Genomic DNA, 17837 nt, shown 5'->3' with positions numbered 1-17837 from the left:
GCCGATCCATTTTCCTGAGTAAGGGTGAAATTACCGTACTGCAGGGTGATTGCATCTGTAACGTTAGCTCAGTGTGAGGGTGAGGGTTGAAACTTGGTCGTGATCAGCCAGTGAGCCCAGTCCCGGAACACCGTGAGGACAAAGGTCCCCTAACCTTAACAAAGTAGTCATTTTAACCCAAACCATGATCTTTCCCTAAACCTAATCAAGTCCTTTTTGTGCCTAAACCCTAAAAAAATATTAACCATAGCACTGTCACATCATAGACCAGGTCTATTTTTCAGTTGATTTTGTAAGGCAAACACAAGTGATGTCATCCTGCCGATAGGGATGTCAGATCAGAAAATACATGTTTTTCTGGATGGCACGGACAAACAATATATTTTGTCCTTTAATTTAGAGGGTAAATTATATTGAATGGAACTGTGCAATGCCATCGTGTCCTGTGGCCCGTGAGTCTGTGGGGTCTCCGAATCACCAAAATCACCTGTCTGCACCCAACTGTGCCATGCATAATCAAACCATGCGACCTTTTCTTACCTGTTTTACTATGTTTGAATCATAACAAGACTGTAATTCAACCTGTAGAGTGATGCGTCAGTAGCCACCATGGCCCATGAGCTAGGAATAGACAACCACCAAAAGAAATTCAATCTTCAGTAACACAAACTCCAAAGAAAGATGGTCACAGAACAGAAGTGTTCTGAGAACTATCTTCATAAAGAGAGAAAGAAAAGAAAGTAAGGATGAGCTCAGATCATTTGATGTGTATGTGGGTTGGTTTGTGGTGTGTGTGTGTGTCTGTGTGTGCGTGTGTGTGTTTGTGTGTCAATGTGTGAGTGTACGGCATTGGAATGACACATGCCCCTCACTAATGGCACAACTGCACCACTGAGTCCCAAATGTGATCAAATAAATATAGAAGGGCCCAGCTGACTCCCCTTGGAGGATTATATTTGGGCAGGAGTCCCCGTTGTTGGCTGTGGTATCCAGGGAAATAGACAGAAGGCTCCACTTTGAAATTTGAAGCAGTGATAAGTTCGCCAAAACGAAAGGATTAGTTTTATATAAAAGGTCATCATGCAGATACATGTACAGTATATTCCTCTTCGGATATATGAGGTCAAACACCAGCCTGATTAAAAAATAAACAGGGATATGTCATTATTTTGAACTTGTAATAATTTTAACTGGTTTCAAGTGTGCTTCATTGTAATGCCTTGAATTACTAGAGTTTTAGCTAAATACATAAATCTGGTGCACTTCGCATAGTTTTATATGGCGTGTGTGTGTGTGTGTGTGTGTGTGTGTGTGTGTGTGTGTGAATTCGTGTGTGTAAATATTTGTGTTCCCATTATTCCTTTAGTATTATATAGCATTTTTTAAGCATTTTTGCAATTAGATAAAAATGTGCTGAAGAACAATAAAATACATTTATAAAACATCTTTTTAATGTAAGAATGTAATCACAATTTTGTACAAAGCAGTAGGTTGGATAAATAAAATTGAGACCATGTAACATGTGTAAATAAAACTGAAGCCTAAATTCCCATGAAACATTTTGTAGAAAGTACTTTAAGTACGAAGAGCCTTGAATAAAAATGTCCAGTGGACGTTATGTAGGCTGTGCGGTCTGTCTGTCATTAGATGGCAGTCTTGTGTTAGTAAAGGACAGGAAGGCAATCGGTCTCCCTAACATCAGTTTCCATATGCCTTTTGACTTTGTCATTATATTTTCACTATATTTTATCATATACATATTTCATAAAAGAGAAAAAAATAAATAAATAAATAACCTGTTTGTTAAGTGCCACAAAATAAAAAAAAATGTCTTTGAATGGGCCAATGATAAAATAGTACGGTATAATGCTTTTAGGATTAAGATGTTTCTTCTGTTCCAAAATTAAAGGCAGTCATGATGACAGCAAGCTTTACAGCCACTGTTGTGAAAATATTTAACACACTTTTTGCACTTGAATTCCTCAACAAACTATCTACATTAAAGATGCATGTCTGATTATAACAAACTGGTTCAGCTTCTCTCTTAAGTCACAATACATCAGTCTTCCCTAATCACTTCCCTGTCTTAAACAGTTTGCTGTGCTCGAGTGTATTTAAAGCAGACTAAATTGCAGGAATGCCATTTTTACCATGCATAGGTCAGTTTAACACTCAGCCCATGGTGAGTCTGTTAACACATACTTTACTGTGCTGATGTGTTTATTAGTTATTGGTGGCTCCTGAAGGTAACTAAAATGTAAATTTGCATGTTATGTGTTAATTTTTGGCTCTATGAGGGCTTACTGCAGTAATGGCTTTGTCTCTCATATGGCAGGCGTTTTTATTTAAAACGGTTGTATATGTGTCCAAGCACGTTTTTTACATTCCGTTTTCCTTGACTTTCTAAATAGTATATTTTCCTTTTATAAAGCTGATTCGCTTTCTCACATTACTTTTTCCTTCCTTTTATGCAATTTTCATTACGACTAATCACTTGTTATTCAAACTGGGTGATCGGTACCAGGACACATTTTTCCAGGGATATTCTGTTGATAAAGCTTGTTTCTGTTGGCACCCATGGTGGCTATCCCCTTTAACTACTCACTTCATATGCTACTTATTCCAGTGTGGAAGCATTAAATGTTTCTCTTCCAAGCCACCCAAAGGCTTTACAATCTGTACAGCATACAACACCGTCTGTGGATAGACCCTGGAATCAGATAAGCCTCCCCCCAAAAAATGAAAGAAACCTCAGGAAGCGCGACAAAGGAGGGATCTCTCTTCCAGGACAGACAGACATGCAATAGATGCCGTGCGGACAGAACAGAGCAACATATTAAACGTACAGTATGGACAATCAGGATGACAATATCAGAGGTAGACTGTAAACGTATCAACAAATACATAGGCCAGAGCAGCAGTTTAGTTAAATTAATCTGCAAATTATTTTTTTAATTTCCGCAGAAATGTCAAAAAATACAGGAATGAAAAGGTAACCACATTTACACATACAGATCTACACCAGTTTGGAGGAACAAGCAAATTTGGCCATAGTCTCAGGTAGACTTCTCTCTGAACATCATTGCAATAGCTGACCCATGCAGTGCAGCTGCTCTCTAGATGTGTAGCACAGGTGTTTTACTGGGTTGTTCTCTTTTATACTGGTGACAGGGGAGACACGGGGCCTGGAAACCAGTAAGTGAAGTCCCCAAAGCCCACAGAGCCTGGGAATGGACCTGCAGCCATATATCTGCCCCGGTTCAGACAGGCCCCCTGTTGTGTGTGTGTGTGTGTGCGTGCAGGTCTGTCGTCTACCTGCATTCACGTTCTCTGTCTTGGTCTTTCTCTCACGCTCATATTTGAGTGTGGGATTTATGTATGTATATTTATTTTGTGTATGTATGTGTGGATATATTAAATAAGGTGAAGGTTTCATCAGTTTTTTTTATAACAGGTTAGGAACAGTCTCATGCCAAACTACTTTGGTGTCAATAAATCCATTCATCTTACAATCATTTGTGATACTACATCTTAAAAAACATTTAAAAAGTCCTTACGATGCTTAATAAAATATTTTTTAATACAAGTAATATTTTGTCTTTCAAAATTGGATAAACAGTCTATAAGAAATGAAAGACTACTGAGAACAGATGACATTTTATGGCTACAGATAAAACAACACGCTGTACAGCAAAGCATTATTCATAACACTAGATCCAGTTGGTGGATTAAATGATTCTGACTGGACAATTACACCTAATTAAATCCTCATTTTCCTGTCAGGGTACAAATTTTTTCTGTCAATTTTTCATGTTTTGCAAAGGTCGGGTGCACCGAAAGATTCATTTCTCACCTAAATCAATCATATCAGACAAAAACTATCCTCAAGGTCAAAATGAATGTTGAATGAATGCTGTATGTGTCAGTGTTGAGTGAATGTATCAGTTTCAATATTTCAAAATGTACAATGTACAACAGCATACAGCAACATTGGTGTTAAATAATCATTTTAGCACACTGAAATAATTCATAACTCTTCTTTGTCAATGTATGCAGCTGATTACTCGTGATTTCTGTAGGGCATGGAAAGCACATACGTCCTAATATAGCTCTATGCACTGTTTAAAAGCTGAATACTGTAATTACAGAATAATGCCTGTCTGAAAAAGTTCACTAATTGAAGTTACATGTAAAAATGCATCTATCTCACTTTTTAATTAATAGATATGACATGCTAGACAAAATTATTTGGGTGATGTCACTGAAGATAAAGGAGGTTGCATTATCAAATAGTTCTTTATTTTCGATAATACCCAGACAAGGTTCAGGGTGGGATTTCAAACTGGGAAAAGGGGTTTCATGCAGAAAAACAAATAAAGGCAAAGGTTAATATTTTACATCAGTCAAGGGAAAGAGTTTCCTCAAACATTTGGGATGTTTTAGAGCTGGATTTTATTTCTAATTTCCAACTAAATTAAAGGTTGTCACTCATTGGTTTTGGTGTGATTTTATAGAATGTGAAATTGAAGCTCAAAATTTTAAGGATGTGTGTTTTATTGAAGTAATAATTAAATTGATCTGAAAATATATGTGTGGTTTTGAAGATGCCACGATCTCCTCTTGAATATCGAGTGGCTTAGGCATGAATTGTATATAATACAGCCCATGCAAATGATCATGTTAATTTTGGGTGTCTGTGTGTGAGAACACAGACATCTGTGCATCTGTCTCTCCTGTCTAAGTATATGTGTGCATGTGCGTTCTGTGTTTATACATCCTAGTCATGCAAGTGAACATCTGTTTGTGTGTGGGTGAAAGCCCGAATGTGTTGTTCATGTGTGAAGTGTGTGTGGCTGTTTTCTTAGCAAAGGATGGGAAACAGCTTGAAAAATGAAAACTTTTCCAATGCTACATACAGCTGTAATTCAAATGTCACTGCTAGGCATTGTTTGGATGCACCAATACCAAATCAATTAATATTCCTGATTTTTTAAATGGAAATATGCAATAAATGATTCTCTCCAGAAACATAAACGCATTGGTTGAGGTGGTTGGTAATGTTGATGTTGGTAAAAAGCATTTGATTTCAACACTAAGGACCAGGGTTCATGTCTCATCTCTTACCAAAATTCAGTGCTGTCTTCTCTTAACCATGACCAGAATCTTTCCTTAACCAAGTAGTTTTACTTGCCTAAACTTAACTAAAACATAATTATAGGGTAGGTGAACATGGTCTCACTCTCAACTCGTCACATCTCTCACTTTTTAACGCACTGGGTACCCGTTTACTGTCATTTTTCAACGTGCAGGGTAGTGTTACAGACTTCCAATGTTCTCTGCTGCGTAAAAGTTGACGCATGAGTCAAGCAGACCGCAGCCTGTTGTCTGCTGACGTATATGGGGCGAGAGCACATTATGGTTTTGAAGTCACAGTGAACTTTTTCTGTAATAAACCACCCCACAATCTTTCCCTAACCTAAACCAAGTGCTGTGAGTGCCTACACATACCCACAAAAAGTGTAATAATGCTGTAACGTGCCCTGCATGTTGAAAAATGACGGCAAAGGGGTACCCCGTGCATTAAAGAGTGACAGCAAGGGGTTCTGACCAAGCGCCCGTATGTGAGGACTTGACAAATAACCCGTTTTGTCATTCTTGTTACGAGGCCATTTTGCTAATAAAGGTTTGAACAAGAGATCAAAGATAAAATGAAGTCAGATTTAAACAGTCAAGCAAATGAAAAGACAAAGGCAGGCAGATTGTGTTGTCTATTAATAGACTACTTTCCAGTGTGGGCTGTGTGTGTGCTTGCGTGCCTGTCCAACAGTGGACCTCCCAGTCATTACACACTCACCAGCAGTGGATGGTGAACCAACAGGGGACATTTTGGAAGTCAACTGTTGGTAGAAAATGAAAAAAGCAGGGAATTAAAATATTTTTATATCTAATTAAAAGAATAACAGGGGTCAGAAGAAGATCATCTCTTATCATTTGAATTAATCAATCAAAAGAAAAATAGCACAACAACATCAGACATTGAGTAGAACTTTAACATTCAGTCCCAACCAAACTCCCCTGACCAGGTTTCACGCCTCACGGTACAGGGACAACGCAGGCCCCAGTCTACATGGGCAGTGGCATAGAAGACGCACCTTGTAGTACTACATATAGTAAAATAATACCGTTATATATACATTTTATACACACTTCTCTCAGAACTCTCCTCTATGTTGCACCAAAATGTTAGCCACTCATGGTTTTCCATGACATAACCCCCTGCTTCTATCTCTCTGAAACCCCTCTCCCTCGCCCTCTGAAGGGGTGGTTTTGATGCTCCAGGTACTGACAACGAGCAGGATTTAAACCAGACACTTACATTTGCCTATAAATTTGCAAACAAAGCCACCACACCACGGGGTACCCTTAACACTGGGAGCTTCGTTCACTCTTCAATCATTTCAATCTTCACTCTGGTTGTTGGACTTCAGAATTCACTAAGCCTTGTCAGGATCGAACCTCGAACCGCAAACCTTCCAAGCAGTCCTCTTATACCATGAGACCACTGACCCTTATTTCCTAGACCTTTTGAATGATAACTTTTGACAGTGGACTTCAAACTTCACTGCCTATCCTGCGGATGAAACCCAAGACCTAAAAATTCCACAGCAGTCCTCTTGTTCCATGGGGTAGGTTTAAGAAACACCCATCAAGTGGTACTGACCTACTGATGCAAGGAGTCTGAGAACTATTGAGAACTTTTGAAGTCAACCGTTTGATCATTGTGATGCTCACTGGACTTTGAAGCAGCGAAGGTGTTACTGAAAAAAGGTTGTGTCAAAGTTTTTAAAAATGTTGGAAGATTTTGTTTAACTATAGTAGTACAATAGTATATATATAAACAGTAGCACTAAAGTAGACACTAATATAGTCCCCTACTACATGAATACCCACTAATATACACTGCATATACCATGTGTAGTTATCATTGGCATATTTTAATGAGTTTTCTAAATAGTTGTGCCTTGTGGCGATTCTAGTGCAAATGAAGTGCAACTCTATATGGTTATTTTCAAAATATTAGTTAAAGTTAAAGTAAAATGATTTATTTTTGAAAGACATCAAGCCTCTGTATTTATTTGTGTCCCAGTCTGTCTTTATAATTCCTTTTTGTTTTTTCAAAATGAGAAGAAATAGGGGTTCTCTATTAGTGGTAGTAAAAGCGTGTGTGTGTGTGTGTGTGTGTGTGTGTGTGTGTGTGTGTGTGTGTGTGTGTGTGTGTGTTTGTCTCATCTTGTTGTGAATGAGTTCATTAAATGCTACAGTACATATACATGCCTGTGATCACACAAGAATATTTTGTTTAATTTACTCGAAAATGCACAAATACAAACACAGACACACAAACACACACACATACACACTTAAGAACATCTTGGTTTGTTTCAAATGTGTTCTTTGAAGCACTGTGACTATTATAAAATTGTTGAGAAATAAATTATCATTAAAGATCCTTAGTTCCTGCCAAAGTGATACACTTTAATAGAGTGGATCCATTACATTTAGTGTAATGAAAAACTTAATGTAGCCACTGATGTTTTCTGTTCTATAGCAGAATATATTAAAGCATGCGTGCAGACACACACACGCTTACTTTTAACTGAAATTAGCGTTAGCGGCACTGCTACAAGGCCACATTCACACTTTACTAAACAATATTCCTCACTGAAACATCTATAGACTGAAGGCTGGAATTACTTTGAGTTTAATTAGCCCAGAATGTGGATTTCCTTCAAAAACACTATCAGAAACAGGTGCTTATGTACTAATCTATAATCAAAGAACAGGGAGTGAAGCTTTTACTCATTATGTGAGCAAATGTTTTCATTTGCATCTTGGATTGATTGACCTGAATCAAACTAAAACCTGGTTTTGAGCTACTTAAAAGAGGAAGCTTGTGTGAGTGTTTCAAATGAATAACTGACAGGTTAGTTTACAAGGAAAGTCTTCATTTTGTGTCTTTCTCGAATCATCATAATTGGAAATACATGTCTGTTATTCTGCTGTTTAAATATTACTGATGTAAACAATCCCTTAACATTATCAAAAAACGTTAATAGCAGATTTAGAATTTGCCTAGTATTAGTCCCTGTCCCCTTGTAGCCTTTTGAGTTAATGAAAAGACGCTTAGTTACAATTTTTAATGTTCACATTTCAAAGGTGTTGTTTTGTTATTTGCTTGACAGTTGGATAGCAATGTAGTTTATGTGTGCATTTGAAAACGAACGTGTCAAACTACACACATGTCCACCCCCAACTCACCCTCTTTCTCCATCCTGCAGGCGGTTTTAATGAGATATAGGATATGCACGGTGCACATCCAAGTTGAAAGAATCAGTCACTGGTGGCAACAGTGCTGATCCATCAAGGATAGTACCTTTTACCCTGAAAATTCTGCCAACTCAGGAGGGCAATTAACACCTCGGCAGCCCGGGTCAAAAATGAGCTGAAGATTTCTCCCCTGTGGACGCCGTGGTCGGCCGCAGAGCCGCAATGCTCTTTGCTGATGCACTGGTCTATGTGTTGGTGTGTGCGTTAGTGAGGTTGTATGTGTGTGCGAGAGAGAGAAAAGAGAAGGTACGGTTATGTGGCTGTATATTTGAGAGAAAAAAGAGAGAGTGTGTGTGCCTGTGGACCTGTGTGTGTCCGTATGCAGTGCTGACAGGCAGCGAGAGGTGTGCAGGTAAGGTGCTCCACAGGGTAATTATGCACAACCTCCGGAGAGTTCACACTGGGGCATTGTGGGTATTTTTGTTTGTTTTAGCCATATTCTTTTCCTTTCTTTTTTTTTCCACAGTCGTTCACATGAATGAAATATCAAATGTACCTCTGTGGCTCGTGCTAGGTTTAAAAGAGCATTCATCTGCATATTAGGATTGATGCTAGAGGGAAATGTGATCACGTCTCTGGACTCCAGACACACGTTTCTGAAATTAATATGCACTCGATAGGCTCACAGAAGAGGTTTCATGAATATTCATCAGGCTTAATGTGGATGTCTGCAACCAATATCACTGTCGATTAGAATAAAACATTTTTAATGCTCTTAATTGGCCAGAGTCCCATGACTGCATTAGGTTTTCATCTTATAAACATTTGACCTGTCCAATTCAAATCCTACAGCCTAACCTCAGAATACTAAATCACCTGACCTTTGATCAAGGCAATTAACCTGCTCTATCAAGTATCAAATGGAGCATAATATGGCAGATTCACATTCACTTACAGTAGTAAGTGAAGTAAAGATTCCATCTTGGTCTGACTCAATTTCCTTTTCAAGGGCCAAAGTACACTATAAAATATACTGTTGTCGATACAATAGGAAGTTACATGAGAGACTTAGTCTACATGAGAGACTTAGAGACTTTTCCCTCTGATGGATGTTTAAATTGAACTAAGAATCGGGATCTTCTACATGTGAAAATGGTCCACATCATTGTAAAAGTAAAAATAAAAAAAAGTAAATCACTTATATCAAAAATATTTAACCTGGACACCTGCTCCAACTTAAATTAGCCTCATCCAAGTAAATGAAATCTGACCACTTAACCGCAGTTACAAGCGTTGCACACCTCTCTTGTTCGTCTTGGCCCTCGTAAATATGAACGGGAATGTGTGGAGAGGGCTGTGGGCGGAGGGGTTCACAAGGCGGCTGCTGGGGTCGCCTTCCGTCATGGCTCCTTTGCAGACCAAAGCAAGTGGAGTCACACTGTTGGACCAGGAAACCCGAGCCTTGGTTAGACAAACACATGCTACTTCCAAAATAACAATATGCTCCTGTGACACCAACCAGAGCTCTCTGGACAGACATAAGGCATGCTGAAACTGAAGTGTGCAGTGGGAGGATTGCATTACCAAGAGCTTGCAGTCTGAACCACCAAAAAATAAAACAGGAGGAGCAGGAGGGGGGGAGGCAAACACTAAAGATAATCATAAGTGACAACTTCAGGATATTTGGTGGGCTGTGTGTCCTAGAATGAAAAAGGTCAGGACAGATTGTTTCCTGGTATCTGATACCTGAAAATCTAGAGGGTCTATATTGTCCTCGGATGCATCTTGAGAATGTGGTTTAGCTCCAGGCCACCACTGGGTCTGTAGTTGGAGGACAATACAGGGATTGAATATAGCAGCTGGAAATACAATAGGCTGCCAGCTACTGTGGGGTGGCTGTAAATACTTACCCATATTCAGGCTTAGATTTTATCTGTCCTAATCTAGGTGAAACATTTTTCCAGTTGTCTGTGATAATTACATTTTTTAACAATGAGGTTGAATATAGCAGTGATTTGAGAGTTTTGTCTTGATTGAAGAAAAATAAACACTTCAACTCACTACCTAATTAAATAGCATATAAATGCCGGGCTAATAAACAGTCCTGAGAATACAGAAAAGTAAAGTGCATAATTTTGTATGTGAAAGAAGATTTTCTAAAGTCATTCATGAACTCTGTACAGGTTGAGTCATTATTGTGCCATATGCTGTATGATATACATTTGCACAAATACAGTTGTAAAATTAACATTTATTCATGTTTATTTTTAAAGATTATTATTAAATAATTTAAGTTTACAAAATTTCAGTGAATCTTAGTTGTGTTATTCTAGTATTATCTTTGGGTTTTCTGTCTTGACAAGAAGAGTAACTGTTGTATGATAGAAACACAGAAGGTTCAAAGCAGCAACGACAGCTACAGTGCATTTGTTAAGTCCCTCTGGATACAGTGTGTCAGCTGAATGTAATGTCTACATATTTTGGAGTAGGAAGAGTTCTGTCAGCTCAGAGCAGGTATCTGTCAGCAGGCTGTATCCTTTTGGGCTGCAGGAGGAAGAAGTAGCCTTGACCAGGCCTCTTTACCAGGCACCGCCACCCAGCTGCCCTGGAGGGGTGAGCAGTAAATCCACACTGGCAGCAACACACACACATGGCTGGATTACACACAAATGTATCTGCACCTGCACTCACATTAACTTTCCTCTGGTGTATGTGTAAGGCACTGATTGAAATATGGCAACAATTTTATCACGGTGGCAGCATTATACTTAAACAGTGTGTTTTATGATCTGTGTTTCCTGACAGCAGGGAAATAGTAAAGTAGTTTCTACTATTATCTTAAATACAACTTAAGTTGTTCATACAGTTCAATACAACACCTAACCACCTCCACATACTTTTCTTTGTGCTAAGTGAACATCACACTACTTTCTGCATTGGCAGTGTTGGCACTGGACATGAATTGTCGAATATGAAGACCATTTTTAAGGGAGTTTGGGCTCCATCAGGACTGAAGAATACTCTTGAATGTCTTTGGTCTTCAGGACAAAACAGCAAGTACGTTTGCTTTTGACCTAATGGTCAAGTTATATAACTTTGTCCACTGTTTTATCAAAAGTGAAAAAAAAAAAAAAACTACAAACGTAGTTGTGTAGTGCTCCCAACCTGCATTGGGAAAAGCCAATCATTTTGGCCAGTGAGCAAAGTTTCCATACCAACATACCAATCACCACTGCTATAAAACACAAAAACACTCTGATGTAGACGCTGACAAGTGTATTTGTGAGCGTGCACTTTGCCTACTCTTGTAAGAGGCAGTTTAGGTTTTAGACCTTCATAGTGTTGACATTTTTGTATAGTGAATGGTTGGATGGTCTTGACTTTTTGGGGGTTAGTTAAGAATTTTGAGTGGAGTTTATGGCTCTGATTTGAAGAACAATTAGAATTAGTCCAGGGCAAGATCCTCATAAGTATAATAATACAATTGTTTGTGTGTGTGTGTGTATGTGTGTGTGTGTGTGTGTGTGTGTGTGTGTGTGTGTGTGTGTGTGCGCGCGCGTGTGCATGTGTGTGCGTGTGTGTGTGAGTTTGTGTGTGTGTGCGTGCGTGCATGTGTGTGTGTGTGTATGTGTGTGTGTGTGTGTGTGTGTGTGTGTGTGTGTGCGCTAAGCAGCAGGGACAGTGGAGAGCTGGCTGAACAGCTAAACTCCTTCCTCTTCCTCCCCCGCTCCTGTACTTCTTCCAGCTGCTCAGATTTACAGGTGCCACTGACCTTTTCATCATAGGAAGTCTCCACAACCGCCTGGGCCTCCCTCCACCAGCTCTCATCCATCTATCTTTCGCTCCTCCTCCCCCTGCCTCAAAAACCCAACCCACCTGCTGTTCTACAGCCAAATAATACGCCTCTGCTGGAAAGCAGGGGAGAAATCCTACTCATTGGCTCAATCTTCCCAGTTGGAACTGGAAAGAAGAAGGGTGCAAGCTGGCCTCTGCAACACCAGCATACATCTGTCTTACATAAGCCCACAGTGTGTCTATACTGGGAGTAGAAGGTGACGAGAGGTGGTTGTTAAAGACATTTAGTGAATGTAACACTTCCTGTTTAGTGGAAATTTATTTCATAGTTACTTACCATGGATCCATGCATTTATTTTATATATGTGAGCTCAGACTCTGTCTTACTCAGTGCCAACAAACAGAGGTATTAGTATGACTAATGAACACTCAGTAGCGACCTCAATACTGTCTCCTACTGGGCTGCAACCACTGGAACATGTTATGCCTGATTAATTCAATATGTTGTGTTGTGTAGCAGTCAACTTGAGCAGCCAAAGCTTATGTTTCTGAATTTTTCACTAGTCCTTCAACACTCCATAGTAGTTACCATTATAAAGATTTCCAGTTAAACATATCCCAGATCTGTATCACCAGTACTATGAACACTTGGTCTAAGATATACCATATTTCACCTAGATTTGTTAGCAGAGAACTTACATTTGTTTGGGGCACGAAAAATAATCTAGAATTTGTGTTAAATCAGAATGAGCCAAAAAAATGGGCTGACCTTTGGTTATTTCAATTCAAAAGGTCATGAATTTAAATATGTTGGAATCTAACCCAAAATAATTTGGACTGTGCATTTTAGTACACAAATTACGCTGTCTTGGTTTGAATCATCATGCTCAGAACCGGTTTCATGCACATTTGTCTAACAGAGCACATTTGATCTGTACTAATCACCTTTCACATCACCCCCCTTTTTATTAACAAGGGGGTACCACAAAGTTCTGTGCTTAGTCCGTTATTATTTACAGTCTACATAAACAATATTATTACTCAAATTTATGATGTCCAATTTTTATACAGATGATACAATCTTTTACACACATGGCTATTCTCCAACTTAAGTCATGTCAAGAGCACAGAGTGCCTTCAATGTTCAAATTGTATTGAATGCTGATAGGACAAAATGTGTTTTTAATCTGCCATTATGGTTATGAAACTTGTTTAGTTGGAGGACAGGAAAACCATTGTGCAATCAACCATCATGTCTTGTACTCTCATGCTGCAGAAGAGATCTGCACACTATCACTTTTGTTTATAAATGTCTCCTTCTAAACCTGCCACGGTATAATATATCTCCTCTCAAATTTAAATCTACTGTTCATCAAACCAGATCCTAAGAATAGCTAACTATTGATATGCCACAAGTAAATTCTGAAATTTGAAAGTCTCATTCCACTGGATGAATTTAAACTTTTAATTTTTAACATTTTTAGCGATGTACATATTTGTTTCTGATGCTCTTTGTATGTTCTTGTGTGTGACCAGCTGTGTTTTGTTGTGTATCTTACCTGTATTTCTCCTGCTTTATTCAAGTCTCTCTTGCAAAATAGATCTCGATCACAAAGAGAGTAGCTGACTACCTTAATATTAGTAAAAGATCCTTGTTCATATCTGTACATGTTGAGGGTGTACTTGTGGTTTATTTTTTCTGAGGACTATTTCACCTTGCAGTTGCCAGCAATTCCAGCCCTGTAGCCTGCACTGTTAACAAAGCATTTTTTTTTTCTCTTTTGCCAATGTTCATTGGTTTTAACCTGTACAACCCTATGCTGATACGTTTTTTCAAAGTTGGTCATTTGTTGGAAATAAACTTTGTAATCCCACTTTTTTCTTGATAAAACATTCCTCTTCCTTAACACATCAGTAAACCCTTGGTTTGACAGGGTATCTGTTTTATGTGCTCATTGACTGACTTGATAGCTCCACAGACCACAGGAACACAGAGCAAAGCTGGCTCACGCATTGCCATTCAAAGTGACTGTTAACATCTCCCCACCAGATAGATTAGTGCAAATAGCCTCTTATATGCCTGAAAGCCAATTACACCTCCATTCTTGTAATAATGAACTCATGAACCCAGCTTTATTGGAAAAGGCTGAGAGATTGGAATCAATACGAATGGACTGGAGAGACGAGGGACCCAGTGAGCTAAATTCACTGCACAGATGGAAAAGCTTCCCCAAACTTGAATTTATTTAGATGTCAATGGGCTCCCAATGAAATCCATCTAGCTCGCCTGCTCGGCCTCTATTGCTTATTTCCAGGGATTGATAGAAGTACTTGAGGTAGACAAATTCAGCTGCTTAAGATGGATATTTACACATTTGTATAACAGGATGTCATGGTAATGGCAAAATAATGAATCTACGTTACAGGTCCTACCTTGAAATTACGCATAATATAGCTATTAGTTTTTGTGGATTGAACCCAGGGGGATCATTCAGGGGTCTTGAAAGAGCAGTGAGGCCGCCTGGCACATTTTGACACTTGCACACACATACAACAATCCAGGACTCCAGCAAGCTGTATGGAACTCTCCCAGCGTTTATCCTAAATGGGTTCGAAGTCCATTGACCCCTTGTTCTCCATTAAAGAGAATTAATTTTGCCTGCATATCAAAACACTATTAAAAGACTGAGGTCAGAGTCAAGTAGGGGCCAAAATGCTATTGATTTTGTGGGTCACATACACACTCAGAGAAATGGAATTCAGTCCAAAGACATTCACTGGACATTGCTGTATTACCTCTCTATAAAGCTTGACCATTCAGGAGGAAATGGACATGAGGAAATGATGCCAGTGGCAGACAGCGACCACTGAGCCACCTATCTGGGCTGTAAAAATGGACCAATACATCTTTATACAGACAACGTGTAGATGTTTTGATTTTACCCTCTTTACTTTTTTTCCTAGTCTTGTGCTCACCAGTTTCATTGCAATGCATTATATGACATTTGGTTTTTGCAAAAAAAATAAATAAATCTTATTGAATAAGTATTTTTATTGCTTTGTTGTTTAAGCATAACCTTTAAACTTTTATTGTTTTAAGTTGTCATGTATCTCTTACACAATGTTTCACAATTTTCTAAATTATTACCATCTTATTGCCATAATGTTAAACACTTTGTTCTGCAACTTTGTAGAAAAAGTGCTGCTAGATTAACAGATTGATTGATTGCAGTAAATATTTTGCATTTGAACTGCTGAGAGTTTGAATTCAGCTGTTGACCAATGTTGCATGCCACTCTTTCTCAATGCGATAGATCCTTTGTCTCAATTTTACCTAATCTTTAGCTAATAAAGCTGAAATGCACTGAGGATAATTTTAGGGAATGGATAACTTGTCACAGATTGTCAGAATTTTTTTGAGTTAATTTTTTGAGTAATGCTTAATTAATAACATAGTTATAATTTAAAGACAGGTAAAGTTGCTGGAAGAGCAGGTGAGAGATACATTAGTGCCCAAGACCTTTAATGGGGATTTATCTGCTGACCAACCAGCTAGGATGCCCATGTTTAGCAATTGACCTCCAAAAAGACTAACCACCTATTATACTCAGTGAGGTAAGATGATGAAATGTTCATAGTTGCTTAAGTCTGGTTTTACATTTAAAAAAAACAAAAACGTCCACAGATTTGACACACAGCTGCCCTCTCACTTCCCTAATGGATAAATCCAATTTTAGTGAGAAGGAGAGTTGAATGCAAATACATAACAGGGGAAGTCGGGCGTTTTCCTGAAACATGACAATATCTGCAAGGAGATAAATAATAAATCCTTGAAATAAAACACTTCAAGATAAAATGGGTGGTATTTACTGCTACATCTGACAGTTTTTTTTTTGTTTGTTTTTTTTATAAAAGACGATAGAAAAGCTCATTTTCAGATTTCATACTGAAATTCAGATGGAAAAACACAATTAAGTAGAAGAAAGCAAAACATCCTTCCTACTGCATGCATGTTTACTTGTTTCACAGAGAATGAGAGACAAAATTGAGAGTTGTGTATGTGTCTTACAACTGTGTGTTTTCGTACTGTGTTTTGTTGTCCTGGCTGTAAACTCATCCTGTGCCAATTCTTAGAAACCCAGTGACGCCATCTTGTCCATTTGAAGGCACGCAAACACACATACACTGCACAGTCCTGATTTTTCAGTTTGATCTCTCTATTCCATTTAAAGCACATGTTGTGTTTTGTACCTACAGTAGCATTAAGAAATAAGGAAAGGGTTCCTTTATAAACACACACTGTCTGTGTTTAACAAGATGGCCCCTGGCCACTGAGAGTCCCCTCTGATGTGGACGTTTTTGTGTGGCTTGTCCCTTTTCCTGGTAAACAGTGCTGTACCTGACGCCTTTCCCTAACATGGGGATAGTGGCACGGGATCCTCAGGATGGGACGTAACCGCTTTCAGCACTTCCTTGCGTCACCCCCTCCCTCTGAAGTGCAACTCTTGCGTGTTTTATTGCGAGGCCTGGGTGAGTATGAAAACAAACGGGGGCCTGACTCAGAAGCTTTGATCTCCCATTTCCTGGTCCATTATTTACGTCTGTTTCTCACGAAGCGTTTTTTTTTTTTCTGTCTCTTTCACTTGATTACTATGCGCTTCCTCACACATTTGCAGCCTGACCCCAAGACAATGTGTTGCACTTTAATGGTTTCTTCTTGCAGGAAGCTATAAAGGACTTTCGAGTTATTGTCTTCTTTTTTTCTTTTTTACTTTTTTTTTTGTCGTCTGTCTGACAAACCATCCGGAATATGTATATCAACATGTACAAGATCGCTGTGTACTGAAAAAATATTTTTCTAATTGCACTGACCTTTCTTATAAGTTGCCTATCAGTAAAAATTTCAGGATGATTGATTGTTTATCGTTTCTGTTTTATTTATGCAAAACAAATGCAATACTTAAAATAAAAAATTCTGTAGATAAAATTCAAAGCTTTCTTTTTCATTCAACAAACAGTGTAAAACTACAAGTGTAAAATATTATGAGGACAAAAATTATTATTTGAATCTGCATCGTCCAAGTTTGTGGTTTAAAGTTAAAAACATCTGCTTTCAGACCACCTCTGAGCTAGACACAGCAAAATATAAGGGGGAAAAAAAAGAAAAAAACTATCTGATGAAATGACCAAAAAAACTGAAGAGATGATAAAGCATGGAGTCAGTTGCAATTAACCGGAGTTCATCGCAGGTCTGACTGGTGGCCTGACCAACAGGTCTCTCACCCTGACCCATGTGCTGCACCAGCTCGGCAGATAGATCAAAAAGGCCTGTCCTCAGTGGAAACCATTGCCCTGTATGAGCCAAGATGGTCAATTTCATTAGGGACCCTGCCGCTGAGGGTCACCACAGGGCCCAGTTTGTGTCCCAGGCTGAATTTGATGTATGATCCAGGAGTTTTTTGGGTGATGTTGCACATAAAAACACGCACTTTCCCCACTGATGTGCTATGCAGTGTGTGTATGTGCATGAGCATACACATGCTCATGCCCTCCCCAACCGTTTCTTGCTGCTTAAAGGTGCCCTGCGGAATTTTCTGGTACATAAAGAAAAGTTATGTTTAAATTCAGTGTTACACACCAAAATGTATCCTTGAGGTCTAAAAAACTAAGTGTGTAAGTGTGTTTCCTTACTCATAACACATTTGCAAAGATAA

The sequence above is a fragment of the Xiphias gladius genome, chromosome 6, assembly GCF_016859285.1.
Source record: "Xiphias gladius isolate SHS-SW01 ecotype Sanya breed wild chromosome 6, ASM1685928v1, whole genome shotgun sequence".
NCBI lineage: Eukaryota > Metazoa > Chordata > Actinopteri > Istiophoriformes > Xiphiidae > Xiphias > Xiphias gladius.
This window is presented reverse-complemented; position numbering follows the sequence as displayed.